Below are 21,974 nucleotides of genomic sequence, written 5' to 3'. Positions count from 1 at the left end.
AGGCTTTACTCAGCGGGGGCCAGGTTTCATGGATATCACATCCCAGCAGAACTCTGAGTGAATGTGGTACATCACTGAAGAGCAGCTATGCCCTAAGTTCCAGAGACATACGGGTTTTTAAAAATTTATACTTCCGTCTTAGTGGTTTGTGCATCACACCTTTGAGATTTATCCCATCTCCTCATTCTGGCAGTCCTCAGCGGGTACCAATCAAGAACTGAAAATAGCCCATCTTGGATCTCAAATCAATAAAAACTGTAAGCCCTGCTTGGGCCACGTGCTTGTAAGAAAGCCAAAGGAAGCACCTTGTATGGCTTTTCCTAGGTTGTGCACACAAGAAAAGAGATAGCACTGTTTCATCTACCTTATCACAGTAATGAGAGAGTAGCCAGAGAGTAAGAGATGTAGGAAAATGTGCTCTGTGGAATCAAGCTCCTTGGGAGCTCACTGTGTGTGAATGGAGGGCTATGAACCCGTGGGAACATGTCTGATGCCTCTCTGCACCAGCTGGTGAAATCCCACGCACACTGTTTCTAGTCCCTGAAGTCAAAGGCACATGGGGCTCCCCTCTGTCCTGGGGAGGGGTGGACTTCTCTTTGTGAGCCATCTTAGAGGCTTCTGTGCATGAAACAGAACTTACTGCTTACTGTTGGCAAAGGGTTAGGCTGGATAAATCACCATATCACAGCACAGCCTCAGAGTCCCAGAGCAGGGGCAGTGACGTTGTCTCTGGTCAGCATGGACGCCACCGGATTTGAACTCCTCCACTGAGATACAATGTCCTGTCAGGAAGAACAAAGAAAAGATATTCCTCTGAAATCCTATTTATTTGGCTCCTTACTCAGGAAATTGCACAACAGCTCAAGGATTATACAACTTTCATCATGCAGTGCCAAGTAGACAGAAAGTTTTAACAGCAACATCAACCAATTCAGCTGTTTTTAGATAAAAACTACCCTTTTTTTCCCTTAATGTGACAAGAGATCATAGTCCCCATGTACTGAGGATCATGTGCTGTAGGTCTCAGAGCTGCAAAACTGTGTCAGCCAGAGCTGCTCAATAGTTCAATGGTCTATTGGACAAATGAGAGGATGAGAAACACAATAAAAGGCAATCTGAGACCACGTGAATGTCTGTCAGCCAATGCCACTGGTCTGGAAAGCCCTGGGTTGCAATTAGAAACAGTATTTCATGAAGCAGTACCTCCTACTGTGACATGTGTTAGACAAACACACAAAGCAGGCTTTAGGCTGCCCACTGGATCTATCCTGGTCAGGGCAGTCAAACCTGCAGCCAGGGGAGCCATTCCAAACTCCGAGCTCCCGGGGAGGCTGCACCCTGGTAACAGCTTGGGTGTCTTGTATGATCAGAAGATTCCCCCTTTCACCTAGCAGTGGCTGCATTGGTCACAGGCATCTCCTCTTTACTGTCACTTCCATTAATTCCCTGCACGCGTGCGTATCAGCATGTCGTTAATCCCACTTGCCTGGAGCTGGCTTCTCAGGCCAGCTAGGAAATGGGGCTATGTTAGAGAGAGATGCTGTATTCCAAACCTGATGCTGTGCAGCAGAGGAACCCAGTCATATGGCTTTGCAAACAGCCCCAAATTTGTTTGCCCACATTCACCAGTATGTCCCATGACGAGCACTTGGCGGTTTGCTCCTTTTCGAATATGTGAGATTCCCAGGGCTGCTCATCACTTCACAGCTGGCTGATAATCTATATGTTAGGCATGTAATGGTGTACAGTGGCATGATTGATCCAGAGCTCGATGTGGCAACACTGTCATCTCTTGTCTCTCTTTTGAACAGTTCATCAGATGTTTGCAACATAAATTTCCAATGACAACTTTATTTGTCCACAACCATTACTTTGTGCTGCAGCCATTTCACTTCATACAACATCTGGGGTATAATTCCAGGACTTTCCCACTCAGGAGCAAAGGCTTTTCACCCAGCAAGCTGCATGAGCTGTTTCACTGGCTTGGATGGAAAAGATGGAAGTCTATAATTAATAAAAATGTCAGCAAAATGTATATATTTGGTTGTGTTCACAGCTTGAACTGAGTGAATCCGAGGCAGTGTGAGCTGCTATAATGTGCCTTTCTCCCTGTCCTGCCAGCATGTAACTCACACAGCTTAAACTACCTTAACTACTGCTGGACTCCTCCACACTTGCCCCTTGCTGTCCAATAAACAGGATAAAGATGTGGTGCTCCTTAATAGCACCTGTAAGATTATCTTGTACTACAACAGCAGCCAAGGAAAGAAACATAGCTGGACAGACCAATAATTGAGAAAGCTGATATATTTCCACCAAGAGAAGGGAGCTATTCATACCCTCTACCTGTCATTATCCTTAAAGTATTGATTCTGCAGTCACATTTTCTTCATCAAAGAAGGATTCTGTGGTTGCAGTCAAACTTTGACTGAGTGCACACATGCATTTGGAGTCAAAAGTGTATGTGACCTGAATTTTTAGACTAACCTCTAACACTACCCTTTAAACAAAAATTCAGCATGGTACATCTCCCAATGTTGGTTAACTCCTACCATTTGAAGGGAGAGGTTATGCTTCTGTTTTACTTTGCAAAAATTATGTAGCTGTCATCAGATGGGCAAGAACATAGGTTTTAGCAAATATCACACAAAATATTTGTGTATGATTATTCAGTTTACTTTAAACAAATTTGCTTCAATTGTGCTCCCACTCCATTTGTCTGCCTTCTGTGACTGTTCCAGAAACATATTTACTGGCGTGGATTTTCCCTCAAATAGCAACATTTACGTGAACATGTTTGTAAAAAGCAAATGTTGATTCTGTAACCAAAAAGTATTCGCTCTGATGAGACACTACTACTAATGAGTTAAAGCTACTACAAAATTGTTACTGGAAATTTTTGTCCGAGGGAAAAGCTGCAAAAGCATCTGGGTTTTTGGGCATATTTTTGATACATTCTTTCTTTTGTGGGGGAACTGGAAACCCAAACATTTTCCATTTTCAGTTGATGGCATAGGATAAAAGTCATTGAGTACATGTGTCCAATTAGAAAATAACTGAAATTCACATCTCATATACTTAAAGCCATGCTGGCAGAAACAGATTAGCAAACAAATCAGAGGTTGAATTGCCCTTGTGCTGTCAAAAAGTCAATCAACAAACAAATTAGGGGAAGCTATTATTTTCCTTCAAGAATTATTTGAAAACACATGGGAGAGACTGTTAATAGTTTTGAATAAGTGGGTATCTCCCAGGCTCTTCAAAAGAAATGAGGACTTTCTGTTGATGGTGCATGGAATTGCAGTTTTACATTACTTTCGAATCCTGTATTTTGTAACATTTGTACTGAGTGCTAGAAAAACACAGGCTGGCTTGGGTTCACAGTGGAAAAACCCAGGACTAAAGTCTAAAAAAAATTGGAAAAAAATCTGTTATCAATTGAAATCAAGACAGAGGAGAGAGAGAGAGTTCAAAAAGCAGAGAGAGAAATGTTAGTCCAGGCCAAGGAAGCAGTATTGGAAAAAGATATGTCAACATCTGAAGCTGTGGGACACTGAGGAAGCCCCTGCTAGTGGAGAAATTTAAGTAATGGCACAGACTGAAACAAACCAGATTGGAAAATAAAGGAGAGGGATTTGAAAAAATGAATGAGGTCTCCACACAACCTTCTCTTCTCCAGGCTGAATGGCCCCAACTTCCTCAGCCTGTCTTTGTAGGAGAAGTGCTCCAGTCCTCAACTTCATGGCCCCCTTCTGGACTTCCTCCAACAGTTCCATGTCCTTCCTATGCTGGGGACACCAGAACTGTACACAACACTCCAGGTGAGGGGGGTCACAAGAGCAGAGTGCAGGGGGAGAATCCCCTCCCTTGTCCTGCTGGCCACACTCTTGGTGATGCAACCCAGGATTCCTTTGGCTTTCTGCGCTGAGAGCGCACATTGCTGGCTCATGTTGAGTTGTTCATCAACCATCACAGAACATATGCAGAATGGCTTTCAAACAGGGACAGAAAAGTGATACAGATTATTTGAAGCTTTTCAGATTAAGAGGAACTATTCTACCTGTGAAGAAGTTAACTGAGAAAAGCTGACACAAATCCAGAAACTTTCTTAGGCAAGAGAGGCTGTGGGTAAGCAGGGACAAGCCAACACAGTTATAAAAGCTGTGTGTATTTGAGTACCATTGACATCAAAGTGGCCAATAGAGCTCACAGAAATTTTTTACTGAAACACGTTTTTTGTCTGTGAATGGCAGTTTGTTGAAGCTGACACTGCAGGAACATACTTTCTAGTCTCAGTGGAAAAGGTTGCTTAGATCTGAGATGGACTCACTGGCCGGAAAGAGGGAAAGAGAAGAGGCGGTCAGAAGAACTAAATAATTCATGAACTCATCTAGAATACAAGAAATCCAGGGTGAAGTCTTTGCTGCGTGAGAAGAATTTTGAACCAGTTTCCACCATTTCAATATTACGTCTAGCTACTAATCCACTAGTTCTTCTAGGACAGTGTTGTTTCCTACCTTCCTCACAGAAAAAAAAAAACAAAACAACTGAGGAGGTGTGGATATGCCACAGTACAAACTGAAGAGTTACTCTGAAACTTCTAAAATACCCCGACGCTTTGCACCATCACATCTCTCCACCACTTAAGGCAGAAAGAAAACCCTGAAGCAGCAGTAGACTCAGGAATGGAGGTCTCTGGCTCTGATGCCAGAAGTAAGGGAGCTCTTTGTGGTCTTGATCAGATGGTATACAACTACATTTTCATAGGGACTCAGTTCTCTGTGCCTCATCTGAGATATTTCGTACCTACTGTTCTATTCTGTATTTTTCAAAGGTGCTCAAGACCTACTGCTCCCTTTCAAGTCCTACAGCAAAGCAATTAGGTTAAGTTATTTCAGACTGGGTTCCCAGAAATGAAGATGCATAAAATGAATGAACCCATGAAAATATTGGCCCTAATGTCTCCGTGACTCAGCTCTTCTCTCTCCACAATGGAGAAAACAGTGCTTACTGATTTTGCGAAACACTTTGAGCTCTACGAGTGAAAATCAGTATGAATGTTAGGTATGATTCTAATTTGTATAAGAAAAAAAAAGATTAAAAGCATCATTTATCCCTGGGGAAGGGATCCCAGCATAGAAGAGGCATCCCCCTCTGAAGAACCACTTGAAAGTTGAGCAGTTGCTAAGAAACGAGAGTACCTTCATCACAATGAATACCTCGAGACGGATGGAGTGGGCAACCGTTTCACAAGGCTGCCACGAGGTAAAAAAGAAATGGGACCAGGCATCATTAGCAGAGAGGAGATCATTAGATTCCTGCACTACGGTCTGCATGAACCTAGAGTGAAAATGGACGAGGACAGTCATGTAGGAGAGACAGCAGGGAGTGACTCTCCTAAGTGCTCTATGAAGAATAAGGAGGCTCTGGGTGCTTGTTAAGTGGAACGGCAGTGTCGATGGAGGAGCCTGAGGACACAGCAGATAATGGCTTCTTTGCAAAGAGCTGAGCAGAGTACCAGAAGCTATGGAATTACTGGAAACAGGAGTAAAGTAAAAAGACAGTAAAGAGATAGGCCTAAATGATGAGAGGTATCAGGGTCAAGAGAAGTAGTTGTTTTCTTGAGCGACTGAATTATGTCAGATGTTTCCAGGGCTGCAAAGAGAGTAGGAGGAAAGGCATGAGAAAGGCTCAGGAAAGGGGGCTGTTAAGTCTAAACGAGATAAATCAGGGAAATCTGTGATTGAAAGATGGAAAAATTATATTTCTGTCTGGAAAAGGGCTAGGAGGTGAGAACAACATGGGTGTGCTGGGAATAATAGTGGTGTCAGAGGAACAGGGAGGAAGGGCTAATACAACCTGAGAAACAGAGAAGGAATAGGAACAAGACTATCCTTGATAAGCTGCCCTGCTTCTGGTGGATATGAAGGAGGGATTCATACTGTTATTCCTGAAAGTATAACCCAAACAACTGACAGTCAGAGACTTGATAAAGCATCCTGAAGAAGTGATGGATTTTGTTTAGTTTTGGGTTTGGGTTTTAATGCTGATGGTGTTGAACAGAAATGGAGATTAACACAGGACTGAAATATTGCCATAATGAACAGAGAGATGAAAGGAGGGAGCCAGTCAAACTGCAGATGAGCACAAGTAGGCATATGAGGAAAATGCTTGAAGGGAATCAAAGGTTTAGATTAATTCTGAGATTAAGAGACAACAGGGATTGGTGCAAATTAAGCAAGGCAGCACTGGGTAGGGTGGGAAAAGTTGGGCTTACTAGGACCAAGTCCCAGACATCCGAAAACTGAAGTCGAGAAACCGCATGCCAATAGTTGAGAAAGAAGGAGAAGAAAGAGGAAGGGGCAGCATGAAGAAAGTCACCAGAGTTGGATCAATAAGCTAAAAACTAAGAAGTCTAAAAAATCATGGAAGGTAAGAAAATAGAGGAAATTCACATGTAGAAAAATGTTTCAGAAGTGAAAGGAGAGATGAGCTGTTAAAAAGAAATACATAGAATCTACTCAAGTTTTCAGAGATCGGAGATGAAGCCTTCCTCAGAAGAAGCCACAAGAACAGGAATGTTTCTTGCTTATTCTGGCAGTTCTGTCCTGCAGGAAACACCTTTGACAAGGCATGACCTAGGGAAGATGCAATAAACAACAGAGACAGTGGTATTGATCTTCTTTGGAACCCACAGAGTGTGGAAACGCTCTACTGCTGGGATTATCCCCTTGATCAACTTGTGGGGAAGTAATGAGATTGCAGGCAATCCCACAACTTTTCTCTCTGTAGAAATGCTCTGCACCCTACAACCTGTGGGCTGTGCTGGGAGATCCTCTGTCCCACGGTGACACTGTTCTGCTGCGGTGGTGGCACCCATCCCACTACTCACAACAGCCCTTTCCCCGCCACTGCCTCCCTTACGAATGAACACTCCTGATGTGTGGCTGATTGATTAGGCAAAAGCAATACAGGGAAAATGTTTTACCCAGCTATTTAGACCAGATCATGAAAGCACAAACCCGCTCAATTCTCAGAGCCAGAGAGGCCCAGCAGGACTGTAGGGGAGGCTTAATACTCACACTAAAACACCCAGCATGCAGCAGCTACATTATCTTTTCCTTACCTGCTGTTCCACTTGTGTCATTCCCTCTTCTTGAATCCCTGTGCTGACTTCCAGTCTCCTTCTACATCAAAGTTCAGTTCTCATTTCATCTTCAGGGCCTCACGTGGCTCTCTTGGAGCTTGCTTCCTGTCTCCTCTCCCATGCTACTCGGTGCTCACTCAGCACATCTGCCCCTTCCCAGCCCCCTCCATTGCCCTGCAGCAATGACTGTGCTCCTCCTCTCCTGCTGTCCTCTCCCCTCCTTCCACCGCACAACCTTATTCACCTCCCTCGTGCCTGCCCTCAGGACTCATTTACTGCAGTTACTCTCCCTGCCTTAATGACTTCCACTTCTCCTATGCCCTTGGCAAGCCTTGCCCCTTCTGACTATTAACTTTGTTTACTACATTACATCTTTGGAATGAGGAATGATTCAGAGATACCCAACTAAAGCCAGAAGCAAACAAGATATGAACATGCCGTAACTCAGACTGTGACCTTTCTCAGGCACTTCCTTCCCTCATTCCATCCTGCAGGTCTCAGGCCTAATCTTGTCCCCACTGTTTTCCCACTGACCTCACCAGGAGCAGGATCTAGGCCTTGTAGCTGCTGCCTAATGGCTGCTGAGAGCCTCTTCTGAAGAGCTGAGTGTCCTCACTTGCAAGTGCCCCACATGCTGGGGTCTTTGCATTGCAAAATCCTGGGGACAAAATTCTGCCTGTTTAGCTGCCAGTAAAATGCTGTGTATTCATGATGGCATGTGGAAATACAGAATAATGCTTAGCGCTACAAGCAGACAGCATTATCAGGGAAAGGCTTTCCCCTCCCACTCACCCCTTGTCTATCTGTTTCTTTCCCGTTGTCAAAATTTAGCATCCTCCACTGAGAGACTCGGTTTTGCTCTGATGCTTGGAAGACATCCAGTCCCAGCTTGCTTGCTTTCCCTGCCAGTCTCCACAGGTATTCTATACACAAGGCTTCCAGCTTGTGAGGAAATGTTCTCTCTTCTCTCCACACCCCCACCCCTCCCACCCCCTGCAGGGGAATCTCCAGTGCTGGGGTTGTTACAGGATCCCGGGGTTAGGCAAAGTCGTCCATTCTCTCCTTGATGTATCAATCGCCTCTGCTCCGCAGCGCACCATGAAGTGCACTCCAGGAAAAGAGGAGCCCTGCAGGACAAGTGGAGGGCAGCTCTCAAGAGGCATTTGCACAATCCATTTGTTGTGTCAGGTCACAGAGGAAACAAGAGGAAAACCTGCACGGTTTTGGTTCCAGCTTGGCCAAAACTCATTTAGGCGTTCAGTAAAGGGGGCTTCACGAGGGACAGTTTGGACCATAGACTACTGAACAGAATGAATTCCATGTTTGAGGTTGACATGACTCTAATGCTGGCTTGGCAAAACCAAGGCCAGCACCTTCCAAGGCCGTGCCGATCAAGAGGCCTTGGTGCACAATGGATTTTAGAGGTCAGTTTCGAAGGAGCAGACTGGTAGACTGAGGTGTGGCAACTGTAAGTAGAGTTAAGTGGACAAGTGGTGCCCCAGGAACAGCTGGCCAGATGTGCGTTCAGCAGCCACAGCTGTCCCAGAAGGACCCAAAGAGAAGCTGCAAACCTGTGCTAAGTAAGGTGCATGGTAGCTGATATGAAGTCAAGCAGATGCAGAGACCAGGCTGGAAAAATATGGACAATGACTTTCCCATCCCACAAAGCTCTGGATTTATAAAACTTCCCGTTCTACACTGGGGTGGGACAAAGATAGTTTTTTCTGTCTTTTTTGTTTAAACCAAAACCATAAGTTAGATACATTGAAATTTTCAGTAAGCCAATAGTTCAGGTATTCACTTTATTCCCCTGGGATTCAGGTGACCGGGTCAAAGTCTCTGCATCCCTCTGAGAAATTTTCATTGAAAAATGCTGACCAACTTCAAGAAATAAAGACTTTCAGCAGTAGCTGTGGCACAGATTAAAAAAAAAAAAGGGTTTACTCGTGGAGAGACAAACACACAGTGAGGCTGAGATGATGCTGTTCTTTGATCTTGGCACATTTCTTGTCTGGCAACTGAGTTCAAAGGTAAGAGAAAGAGGTTAAGATCTAAGATGAAGCACAACTTTTGTTGTTACTTCACAGACTGCTGCAGCTATAGCAGTAAATTAGAAACTGAGGAAGGGGCTGGTACTTCAGACCAGTGACTCCAGTGGAGAACTGATAATATTTTCCAAGGAAAAGTGGGCAAATATGAAAGGGATTTAGGGTTTGGCAGTGTTTAGGAGACGAGTTCTTGTGTTAAAGGCTTTAAAGCAGGGAAATTTCAGTTCTGAGACCTACGTTACTCCGTGTGTGGTGTAGGTGGGGAGTATGGAGGTACAACTTGGTGTAAGAGGCTCCAAAGGATGTGTCTCCACGTAGTACAAGCCAGGACACTGGAGGTGGCTTGGTACCTGCTTGGACATGATTTAAACTCCTGAAACGGCCTTTCAGGTTTCTAACTAAGTGTAACTGGACCAGATCACATTAGAAATAATATTCCCCAGTCTAGTATTGTGAGTAAATTTTATTCCATTATGAATAGCCTCCTCCCTGGGACGCAAGAGCAATGTTACGTGTAGAGTAGCTGAAAACGCTTCAGAGATTACCCTTAGCACATAGCTCACACCTACAGACTCTCCTGTAATAAATTAGTGTGCTCAATGGATGAAAAAATATTGGTGGAGCAGGCACAACTTGCAGTCAAGCTTCAAAAGGGTTATTATGACTGAGCAGCAGTACCTGCTCCCCTGTATGCTTTCCCTGGCTGTGCCACAGGTAGATTCACATTCCTCCTTTGCAGCCTTCCCCTCAGCCTCCCCTTTCCAAATCATCCTTCCCTCACTGACCTCCGCTCGTTTTTCTTGCAGTCATCATCCCTAAACCTAGCACACCTTTCCCCTCTATGGTTTTCTTTTTAAAAGCCAGCATAAACTAACAGGATATACACGTGCACACAACCGTAAATGTCTCATGATACTGCGCTGCTATAAACCTCCCTTTTCCAAACACCCTGCTGGCACTCTTTGCTTGTTAAATAAGCCCAGTGCTGTGCTTAAGTCTAACTTTTGTTGTAAGAGCTTCAGGAGATGGCCAAATCACTTTGTTTTCCTGTAAATCACTGGGGTACCCGCAACCCTGAGGAAATAACAATAATAAAATTATTAATGTTCTAATAGCAGCCTCTAAAAGCTAGCAGCACTTGCAAGGCTTGGCATTTGTTTTTTGCTCAGCTGCATAGAAAGGGACCTAAAATCAAATCTGTGCAATATCTACTTTAACACCCAGTGTTTGAGGTGGATTATGAGTAAAGCAGCAAGTTAGAACAGCAGTAGCTCATTTGGAGACATTGGGAGCCTTGGCATAGCTGTGCTAAGGCAATTTGATCAGACTCACAGCTACCCTGCATGGCCCTGTGGGATATAAGCTGTGTTTACCAACATTTTCTGAATTCCAGTGACCCAAGTGAAAAATAAGCATAATGTGTGTAACAAAGAAAACTCTGTGTCCTGGCTCTTTCAGCATGGAGGGCAATGCTTTCCTACAACTTTCACAGACCAGTGTGGTTGTTAGTCCGGATATTTGCCTTGCCAGCAATTGCACCGAAATAAGCACAGGGAGGTATGAGCCTAAAATGTTTTGGAACGCATACATGCAATCCAGACAACTCTTCAAATCCCAAATCCTAGCATAGCTGGGAAATGCAGGAAACAATATTAAGCCATGTTTGGATTCAGTATTCAGGCTCACTGGGAAGGGACTGCAGTGGAGGCTGTCCCCATCCTGGGGACATTGCAAAGTCAAGGAACTCGTCTTTCTGTGAGTGGATAGCTCGCAGGGACCAGTGGCTTCCTCCTCAGCCGTCAGTAGGAAGGAGCTTACTGTACATCAGATCAGTCCTCTGCCCTTCCTGCCCTGTTTTCCCTCCTGTTCCTTATTCCTTATTGATTTAGGAACATTTGGGAGGTTTTGGATAGTTTTGTGAGTGAGGTCCAGGTCAGGACTGGATTCACCAGGAGTGAACATCCTGAAGAGTTTCAGCACACTCACATTCCCTTCATCCCAGCATGTTCCCCAGAGCACAGTGGGGTATCTGTTCTGGGTCGGGCTTCTCCCAAAACACCAGTGCTCCAGGGTGAGACATAGTGACTGCCAGAGGAAATTGCAAAATGGGAAAGTCCTGACCTCTTCCTCGGGGCTTTCATTTTCTAATTTGTAGGTGGTGCATTCCAGGGCATAAAGGACACAGGGCAGAAAAGCTCCGTGAGTGCATGGCCCTGCACGTTGCAGCTCAACCTGAAGCGCTGCAGTCAGCAGGGCTTCCTGCCAAGGAAATCCTACGCCCAGTTCCCTCCTGGCCATCTCTGGTGGGCTGCCTGAAGGCACAGCAAAAATCCCAGTGCACTTCCTGAGCAGACTAAGGGACAACCAATATTCCCTGCCTGGGCAAAGCTGCCTCCACTCTCCAAGGGCAAGTGTGTGTGAGCTCAGTGAGCGCGTAATGGCTGCCACGCTCATCTGCAGAGCCACCGCGCTGGGGGACCTCGGTCAGTGTTGCATGAAGGGCTTTGGGTTCCCTGGGGTAAAAAAGTACTGGAGAAAGTCCAGCCCTTCCCTTGTTCTATTTCCTCACCTAAAATAGACTTCACACTCATCTCCTGGGCTGGAATGGCCAGAACAGGTTGTGAATTTCCAGTGGAGCCACTCACCCCAACTCAGGCATCAGCAAATGGACCCCCAGTTCTCATCTAGAGATCTTTAAAGAAAGCAAGCAGTGCTTCTCAGTCGTTTTCCCAGAGGAAGGGAGGGCAGTGAAATAAAAAGCCCTGAAGACCACTGGGCAGGGTTGCAATTTTCCCTGAGAGGCAAGCTGAGGAATTCCCACACACTGTTATTCCCCAAAATTTCTACTGCTGGGTGTCAATTCTGCTACTGATTTCACAATTCCTACTGCAGGCTGATGATGTTGTGTGGGAGAACACAGGAGACTTGCTGAGACTGCCAAATTGCTAAACACGTGTGATGGTGGGCTCTCCCTTCCTCCATGTGTCTGAGTCTTGGAGGGGAAGGGGGAGGAGAGCTTAAGTGGCGCAGAAGAGGGAGGATGGATTGAATGCTGCCTCTGTCATTGACTTGTTCCATTCTTTGGATTATTTCCCTGGGGTTCTTGGGTATTTTTGTTATTAATAACTAATAATAATTTCTATATAGCACTTTGCATCCTGAAGGACCCTAAAGCACACCACATACTTCATAAGCTAATTAACAGCTGCAAGCCTAATTCCTCTCTTGGTTGTGGCCCTAACTGCTGAAGGAGCAGTCAGAGTCACACTAGATTTACACCAGTTTAACTGAGGACAGCGTCTCCCCATAGATCCAGCTGGATATGTCAGAGACAAATCCAATGTGGAGTTGGAGATGAAAGATTTGAAGTGCCTTTTCTCCTCCTTCATAATTTAAAAATGACTAAGGAAATTGCATTCAAAAAGCCTTGTGAGCACAGCACTGCAATTGCAAGATTCAAGATTTGGAGTTTGGGAATAGCCAAGCCCTGATTCCTGCTGAGTTAGGGGCTGAGCTCATACCTGTACCAAGGCATGCACAGCTTATGGCTTGCCCCAGGCTGTGCAGGGCACTTTTCACCATGTAAGGAGGGCTGGTTTGCCCTCTTTTCTTGCCTGTTAAATCCATGTCTGTGCACAGTTAACTCCAGTGACCACTAGAGTTACAGTCTCACCACTGATCCAAAACATGACCTACTGTACAAGGTGAGCCTGGCTCTGTCCTCTGATGCACACTCATAGATCAGCAACACAGTTACATCTGAGCAGAAAAATGCAACCTGATAGGATGAACTAATCACACATTTTGTAGCCCGTGGTTTTCCTCTTTGTACTTCTGGGGAAAGATTAACCCATTTGAGCTCTGGGTCTTTGAGTCCAAATTCGAGATGGTTCAGTCCTTATGGCCTCATCCAGCTAGGATGTTGTTTACACGCTCTCATTTCTGAGAGTTTGATGTTGTAACCCTATATGCAAAAACTGTCCTAGTTACAATATTGTTGCCATGATAGGGAAAAGGAAAAAAAAAAAGAAAACAGAAGCAGCAGCTCTTAAATACTTCCTCCATCCCATTCACCCCTTTCCATCCAGGCTTACATGAGTGTCTCCCTTCCTCTGACATCTGGATGTGCAGCTGTGGTTTGGGATTGCCTGTGGTAGCTACGGAGCATCCTCTCCTCCCACACCTTAAGCACATCACTTCTCTCTCACTGCAGATAATTGCATCACCCTTCCTGTCACTCGGCTCACAGTTGTAGTGTCACATTTGACTCGTTACACATACACACATATAAATGGTTTTGCTACAAATTGATTGATTTTTTTTTTTTTAATCTGTAATTTCTTGATTTCTTTCACTTGCCCTTTCTGTTTTGCTTGCACTTTTCTCCATGTCCTGATCAACTTCTCCCTTTATTTCTCCATCCTCCACCACAGCAGGTCCAGCACTTAAGTTGTGCTCTTGGAATTTGAAACCCAACATCATGCTACCACATCTGAGCGCAACTCCTTACAAGCCCTTTTCTCAATTCTATTTCTGGTTCCCAGCTCATTTAAAATCCAGTTCTCTTTTTTTGCAAGGCAAAGGCAGTACTTTTACTAACTCAGCTAGTATACCTTGAATACTGATATAGGGCTTGTAAGCCAGAAAGTTCATATATTTTTCCTTCCTAGAGTGACACTAGTCACTGTAACAACAGTAGAAATTGTTTCTGATCTCTCTGCTGAGGAACAAAGAGATATTGTTCATGCTTTATTCATTCACTGAATCACACAGGAAAATATCATTATAAACCCCAAATTATTTCATTGACATATAAATGAAATCACACATTTGTTACATATGTATATATAAAACTATTTGTAATGCCAGAAGGCAAATTTAAAAAATAGAACATTAGGAGGAGCACAGTTACCCACAGCTTTCAACGATCTAGATGAGCCTAATACATTTTTGTGTTAAGTACTATTTTCAGAAGAAATTCAGTCCAGGTTTGATTCTGGCTAATCTAGAAAACAGAGGCATTTGTTTACTGTGGGAGACGCTTGCACTGGGTATCTGCAAAAAAGAATTTTTGAATGATTTTTATTATTGCTGTGTTGAGGTTTTGCATTTGTGACTTGGACAGATGTCTAGCAGTCCCTGAAATCCAGCCACCCGCAATGTTTCAGTTTGTAAAGCTCAAACACGCTGGATTTGCGTTTGCACCAAAAAGCATTCAAGAGCCTTTGCCCAATTTTCCCAACCAATCTCACTGCTCTGCCTGTGACAAAGCACGGGAAATTTCAAGCCACAGCGAGGATATTTTTGAAAGTTACAACCCTGTAAAAAGAGGGTGTTTATAAATGGAAATCTTCATATAATCTTAATAATAGGTTTTGCTACCACTGCATCTCCACCCACGTACATGGAATAGCTATAGCCAGCTCTGAGGCAGAGCCTATGGGCTACTTAAGCAGCAGCAGCAGCAGCAGCAGCACCAGCAAGCAGGGTGGGAAGGAGGGGAGGCTGCCGCCTCCAAGGAAAAATGCAAAGCGGTTCCAGGCTGACAGCAGTGCAGAGTCCAGCCCTAGCACAGCGTGGGCCCCCTTGGCTGCTGCAGCAGAGCTCTGCAAGGCACCATGCGGGCAACACCAGGGTGGCATGGGCTCTCCTGCACTCCCACACCGCTGAGGCTCTACAGGAGGGACCTAAGTCACCTCCAGCAGCATGTGTGTGGTCATCACACTGGAAGGGTGGTTAAGCGTTGGAAAGGGCTGCCCAGGGAAGTGGTGGAGTCACCATCCCTGGAAGAGTTCAAGAAACAACGAGACATGGCTCATCACTTAGTGCCTTGTTTAAGTTGGCATGATGGTGATCAGTCAAAGGTTGGACTCAATTATGTTGGCGGTCTTTTCCAACGTAAATGATTCTATGAGCCTTCTGTCATTAGCCCCCTCTCATTTGCCAGGTGATTGTCAGGGATGGCTGCTGGGAGTAAGTGAGGAGAAGAGCTGAAAAATGTGGAACAGGAGCCTGGTATTGGTTTGGATGGGACTAATCTCCCTGGTGCTCACTGGCGGCTCTCTATACCCTCTTCCTTCCACCTCATTGTCTCCTCCTCAGTGCTGCCCCATACTGGCTTCTCCCACTTATTTTTCCCATCTAGGTCTGCATTTCTTTTCCTATTTATCCGCCATCTCCTGAATAAATTAATCTCCCCAGAACCTGTATGTTCAGGCCATTTTACTGCTGTAGCTTTGGTCATTGCTAATGTGCTGTGATACACCTCTTCCTCGATGCTCATCAAGGCAGCAATGGTCTGTAAGACAGTGTTTGTAACATTTTTACTGCAATTCCCTTTATCATCTGATCCTTGGCAACAGCTGTAATAAACATGATTATTAATAATAAGGTATAATGGTTCTACCTCGTAGGCAGGGTAGATATTCTTTCATAACTATAAGATCAATTTCTATTTTGCACCAGTTCTTTTACAGGCTTCTTCAGCACAATATCTGAATGATTTCCAGTGGCACATTAAGTGATGGGGCTTGATATCAGTCACATGTGGTTTGTTCCTTTATCCTCTCCCCAGGGAGAGAATTATGTATGCAACATACTGGTTATGTTGCTAGGGTTTTGTTTGGGGGTTTTAACACATGCGCTGCTGCATGTTTGCATTGAAGAAGACCACGTCAAAGTAGGTGCATTGCATTTGGACAGGAAGGAGGCAAGATTTTTGATGGCCTGTAGTTCCCATGGGATCTCTGCTACTGTCCCAGGCTCAGCTCTGCAGACCACATTTACTGCCCCACTGATCTTCACCTTGTAGTAGAAAGTCCCTTTGTCCCTAAGCACCTCTGAGCACTCTTCAGTCTTAAAATTACTCAGCTGGGTTAAAAGGTATTGCCCTAGCACAGCATCCCCTGCCACTGTGCAGGGTCAGAGCTGCAAGAGCAGCACATGCTCAAGCCCCAGAACACTCATACCTTGTGCTACGTTTGCTGGTTTAACCCTACACCTGTAACCTGTGTACTGAGGCAGGTGAAAAGATGGCCTAATTTTTGTAAGGTGCTATCTATGGAGAGATTCCCAGAGAGGGACAATGAGCCCTTTTGAAGGGCCAGTCTTTCTTTTGGGCGCGTCAGCACAGGTGGGTAAAAGCAGATGCCCACAAGCACTGTCTGTGCTCCCTGCCACTGCCTTTTCATCAGCTCCGAATCCCCCAAAATTATGTGTGCTCTCAAGTGCTTCATTCTTGGAAGGGAGGAGGGCAATCAAAATGCCTTCAAAAGGCTTTTCCTGTGCTCTTTGTCACTTCATGAAACCTCACTCCTTCGTCTTGCAGTCATGTCAGGTTGGGCATTAACAACTCAGTGTCACCAGTGTCAATTTTTGACAGGGATGGCAGACCTCCTCTCCTGGGTTGGAAGCCTTTTGTGTGTAAGAAAGGCATGCCAGCAGTTTGCCCTGTAGCTGTGGAATTTGTCTTCGTAGCCCAGAGGCTGGCTCTGAGCCCCACTTCACCACCTGGTACCAAAGGGACTCTGCTCAGAAACAGAATCCTGGAGCAGAAACGTTTGTGTTTGACTACCTGCCCTTTGTGTGCTATTTCTCGTATCTCTTTCATGTGCAGATAGCAAAAACAGTTTAATCTGCGCCAAAGTTTACTCCTAGGGCAGGCAGCACAAATGGGAGCTTCTGAGAACTGTCATGTCTGCACAGTCTTCATGTAAGGAGAAGGTCACATCAAAAGTGAGCATGTTACATTTGAACTAGATGGTGGGAAGAATTATCTGGCCCAAATGATCCAGTGTCTGATCACTTTCATATTTTTAATATAAATATCCTCAGCCTACTCTCCTGGGAAATACCATTATTCCCATTTGGAGTGAAAGAAGAGGGGGAGTAAGTGGCTTGCCTAAAATGATACAGGGAGTGCATGACGGAAAGTGATACTGAATCCTTGGCCAACACCAAGCCATCTTTCTCACCTTTTAGAGACAAGAGCTATATCCAGCCCCCTTTATTTATTTCTCTAGAAGCCATCATGCCAAAACCTCTGCTAAATTAGAGAGTGAGACTGAAGAAAAGCTTTCAGTGGATTGCTTTTCTCCATAAATGGAAATATCACAAATCATTCTGGGAAAAGAGGTCTTTCTGTTCTCGTCCCTCTTTGTCTGCTTCTCTCCTTTTGGATGTCTTTGCCTCTGGCTCGCAGTTTTCAGATGTATGGTCCTGACCATTTAAAAGTGTTCCTACCTCTCAGGAAGGGAGTAGCTTTTCATTCTTTGGAACTTACTATTTTGCAATGGATTGCACTCTGCAGGCAAGCAAGACTTCTGAAAGAGACAGGGCTGCACAAAGCGGCACAAAAATAAACTGTATCACCAACAATACCGAGCCAGGTTCTCATCAGGGGTAACTCAGTCTGTCTTGCTGCAGCAGGGCTGGCGGCTGCCAGCTGTCCTGGATAGACAGCTTATACCCAAACAATGATCCTGCCACACTGGAGGAGGTCTCTCTAAGAGATGAACGCACAGTTGATGTTGAATTTCATGCATCTTAGATATTTAGTCCCTTTTGGCAGTATGAGAGATTGTCTCTGCTCTTAATGACCCAACTGGGCAACTTCAGTCCTCAGCCAGGCGCTGGAGGGGCGCCTGTTGCACCAGTCCTGGCTCTTCGGGACTGCATTTTCCAAAGTTTGGGCAGGCAACAAGCAAACAGTGGTGACTAATGACTCCCAGTAACACACAGGGGATGTGGGGACTGCTCTCTGCTTTTCCATGGACCTGGGCATCCCCAGCCTTCCTGTTTTGAAACAGGCTGATGCTCATTCCCTCCTCCTCTGCAGCCTGCGCACCCCAAAGCAGGCTGTTCAGAGGATGCCCACACTGATATGCCTGAGAGAGGGAGGTGGCTGCCATGAATGAGAGGGACTGAGAAAAAGGAGGAAGATCTGATGGGTGAGCATGAGCAAGGATGAGGGGAGAGCCCAAACTGCACTGGGAGAGCTACAGGGAGGAGGTGGAAGCACGTGCCTTAGGTTTCTCAGAGAGGCGTATGGGCGAAGACAGAGACACATGCCCTGTTTCAAGGTTTACAGCATGAAATACCTTGAGCTGGGAAGAATGGGAAGGACAAGGGGACTCAAGTGGAGAGGAGCTGTTGCTCTTACTTTCTTGGGGGGTTCTCAGAGCCCTACATGCCCTCCCACATAACGATTTGATCTTGCTCAGGCATTCAGGAGTATTAACTATAGGGTGACACACGGCTCTCACCATCCCTGGCTCTGCAAACCACACATGCAGCACAAGAAAAGGCTGTTGTGTCAGACCTCAGCAGCACTGCTGAGCTGCTCCATCCCCCCTCCGTGCTTCCACCAGCACAGGTGCCAGGGAAGCTGCTGTACCATCTCAGCAGGCCACAGATGTCCGTCAGAGAATTGCCGAGTGACCTTGGCACAAGAAGTGACATCAAGGCCTTCCCCACACCAAGCGGGTTTCTGAACCGCTGCCATCCATCACTCACCTACTCCGTGTGCTTTCGGAGCCGCTGGCACCAGCACACCCACAGCATGCCCTGTTTAACACGTCCCCGTACGGCACCAGGCAGAGGAGTGCTGTCACCCCCATTTTACAGGGTAGGATTCTGAGGCAGAGAAAAGTGGTTTTAACAGCACGCCTGTGGCACAGCAAAAACTGAATCTTGTTCTCTTATATTCCCAGTTAGCGCATTAATGACCTAAATTCTGCATCCTTTCCCCATCCATCGCCCAGAGGAGCCAGGAGGCATTGGAGGAGAGGGTGTGGTAGCACAGGCGAACAGTCAGCATCCAGATCCACAGCACTCTGTGCTGAGCACAGACAATGCAGGGGCTAAAGTGGGACCAACGCTGCCTTCGGGAACCCCGGCAGGGTCGATCCAGGGAGGGGAATCAACCTGGCACAGCATATCAGCCTGTGGAGAAGGGCAGCTCCACAGTGCCACAGCATTTTAAGGAAGCCTAGGCTGGGCACTCCAATGGCCAAGTACCCTGCTGAGCCAGGTCAGTAAAGCCTTTGGGATGCTCAGCAACAGGAGCAGGTTTTCAAAAAGCCTGCATATGCCCTCAGCCTGCCTAGGTGGCTGAACTTCTACCCAGATATCCCACACAAGTCCATATAAAAGACAGCCTGCACCAGATGCAGCATCTTCCCCAAGCAGCTCAATTCTTTACATAGGAATTAATCAGCCTCAAATTCAGCAAGAAGCAGAGCGGGGGAGAGGGAGAAAAAAGGAAGCAGGGAAAGGATGTCACACAGTGAGGGGGTTTCCAGATGCACTGCGCCTTCCCTCCCCGGCTGATTCCAACTGGGAGGCTCCGGCTGCGTGCCAGGAACATCACCTGGGAGATGCATGCAGGTTCTGCCTGCTCTCCCAGCACGTATGGGCAGAAGGAACTCGGTGTTCAAGACCTGCTGGGCAAGGAACTGAAATCTGAAGCTGGAGACCTCCCCAGTGCCCCGGAGAGTGCCAGTGTTCATGTGCACTGTACAGCAGTGACCTCAGCCAAAGGACCAGGATGATGGGCTGCTCATCTGTTGCAGGCAGATGGCCCCAGGCAGTCAGGGGCAAGCAAGGGAAAGGACCCACTTCCTGCTGTATCTGCTGCCTCATAGGGATTTTAGTGGGCAACTAGCAGGATGGAAGTGTGCCAAGGCAATTTGCTTGGCTATGAAGCTTGCCTTTCCAGAAGAGCCATGGCTGAGAAGCAGACACTTTTCGAACGAGGTTAACTGGATTGGGGATGGGTGATTAATAACCTTCTTTCATAACCCACAGTTTCAGTGTGGGAATAGTATGTCAGAGCTACACAGAGAGGCTTTGTTCCTACTCTCTTCTCCTATTACTTACCTCTTAATGCACACACACACACACTCCTCTTTGCTGTCTCTAGTCTCTTTATGCAAGCTCTTTGAATGAGTAGCTAAATGTGATAGGTACCTTAGAGGCATCAGACACAAGCCAGATGGATGCAGAAGAAGTCAAATTTGGGGGCTGACCTAAAGGAACCCACATACCTGCCTTCCATTTACTCAGCTATTTACTCAGGACTGCCTCCCAAAGCATCCCAGACATTAATCCATCAAGAATTTCTCAGCAAGAAACTCAGGGAGAACCCTTTGAGCTTGGTTCCTCTTCCATCTATTCACAAATAACTGAAAGATCATTCAAATTCGTCAGGAATAGACCTCCCAAGACATGACTTGGAGACCTGACACGGTGCCTGCAGTCCTCAGCCTGGGTAGGGTTGGTCTGGAAGAGCTCTGTTTTTCTTCCCAGAGGCAACAACCTCAAGTGTGGTGGCTTCATTTTCTCCTTGCCCTGCACACCCAGCTGGTCCAGAAGCTGGGGTCAGGGTCAGGGTGGCAGGAGGCTCACCCAGGTTGCCACAGCATTTGTCACTCTCCAGACTCAGGCTCCAAATGCGTCTGCTGAGGGATCAATGAGCCTGAGCCACTTTGTTGGTTGACCTCTGGCGAGGAGGCCCATGGGATCACAATGCCTCCCCACACACCTCATGCAGACAATGCATTTCTCCTTTCTGGACAGATTATGTCCATCAGTTCTGTGTTGATGGCCAGTCAGTGCAAGTGTCCAGAGGGAAATGGAATGGAGGGTAGGAGAAAAGAATTATGGGAACCCCAGGAGATAGAATGAAATTGTCTTTCACGTGGTGACCCCTGTACAAGAATGGACAACCTGATCATTTGAGATGCTAATTAACCAGTGGTCATGGTGAAAATTATGATGTGGCTTGAGGAGTACCTCTCTGGAGTGGTATTCCTGATGTCGAGACATGAATGATGAAAATAAGAGTCTGGTAGACATCTCAGCTAACAAAAGACTTGGAAGATGTCACTGGCCTCCTGCTGGGATGGCCTTGTTGGCCATGGAGTGTGTGAAAAAGGGAGCCCCATGAGTAAAACTAGCAGAAGGCCCTGTGCGTACACCAGCTTGATGGAACTGTGTCCAGCCCAGCTTCCCTCACTCATGGTGGAAGATTTTGCTCCCCCAGCACAAGGGTGTTTTGCTGCTGAACTGCATACACGCACTTGCACCAAGCTTCTTGTAGCCTCAGTCTGTGAGAGGACACAAGAGAGGCCTGACAAAGGTATGCAAAAACAAGCAGTCATATGGAGAAAGTAGATTAAGAGCTTTTGTTCTCACACCAAACCAGAACAAAGGGATGTATCCTGCCCATGGAATGAGAGGGCAGCAAATTCACAGCTGAGAGAAACAAATACTCTCGCAACCCACACCCGATCATCCTGCCACGATCCCCTCACTGCTGGGATCCACCAGCCCACGCCAGGGGAAACACTGAGCTCTGCTGATGTAACCCACAGTTACACCTGTCGATGCTGAGGGAGGGGACCCTGACACCTGTACTTTGCAGGATGGCCCAGTCTCTGGCACCTGTTCCCATCCCGCCTCCCTCAGAGGCGGGCAGAGCTCTCCCGCCCGTCTGCGGCAGGAGTCACGGAGCTTCTGGTGCTCTCCTCTGCTGAGCGAGGCGTGCTGGGCTAGGTGGGCGTCAGGCTGGATCCTGACAGCAAAGCCCACATTCCTGTGCAAGTAAGAGGGAGATACATGTGCGAGTGTGCAAGGAGAGGCCCCGGGCATTTCCCGGGCATGCACACACGAGTGGGCGTGCTGCCTGGGAGGAAGGCAGGCGGGCACAAAAGGTGACGCAGAGGGCAGCTGTTCCTGCAAGGCAGGTTTTGGTGTTCTCATTTGTTCTTTTTTCCTCT

General features: G+C 46.4%; 1 protein-coding gene across 2 annotated transcripts in view; it reads left to right on the top strand.

The window, feature by feature from the left end:
- Positions 1–21,974, top strand: part of CACNG2 (calcium voltage-gated channel auxiliary subunit gamma 2) — a 52,099-nt gene that overhangs the window by 24,905 nt on the left and 5,220 nt on the right. The gene's annotated exons all lie outside the window — the stretch shown is intronic.

Source organism: Corvus moneduloides, chromosome 4, assembly GCF_009650955.1.
Source record: "Corvus moneduloides isolate bCorMon1 chromosome 4, bCorMon1.pri, whole genome shotgun sequence".
NCBI lineage: Eukaryota > Metazoa > Chordata > Aves > Passeriformes > Corvidae > Corvus > Corvus moneduloides.
This window is presented reverse-complemented; position numbering and strand designations above follow the sequence as displayed.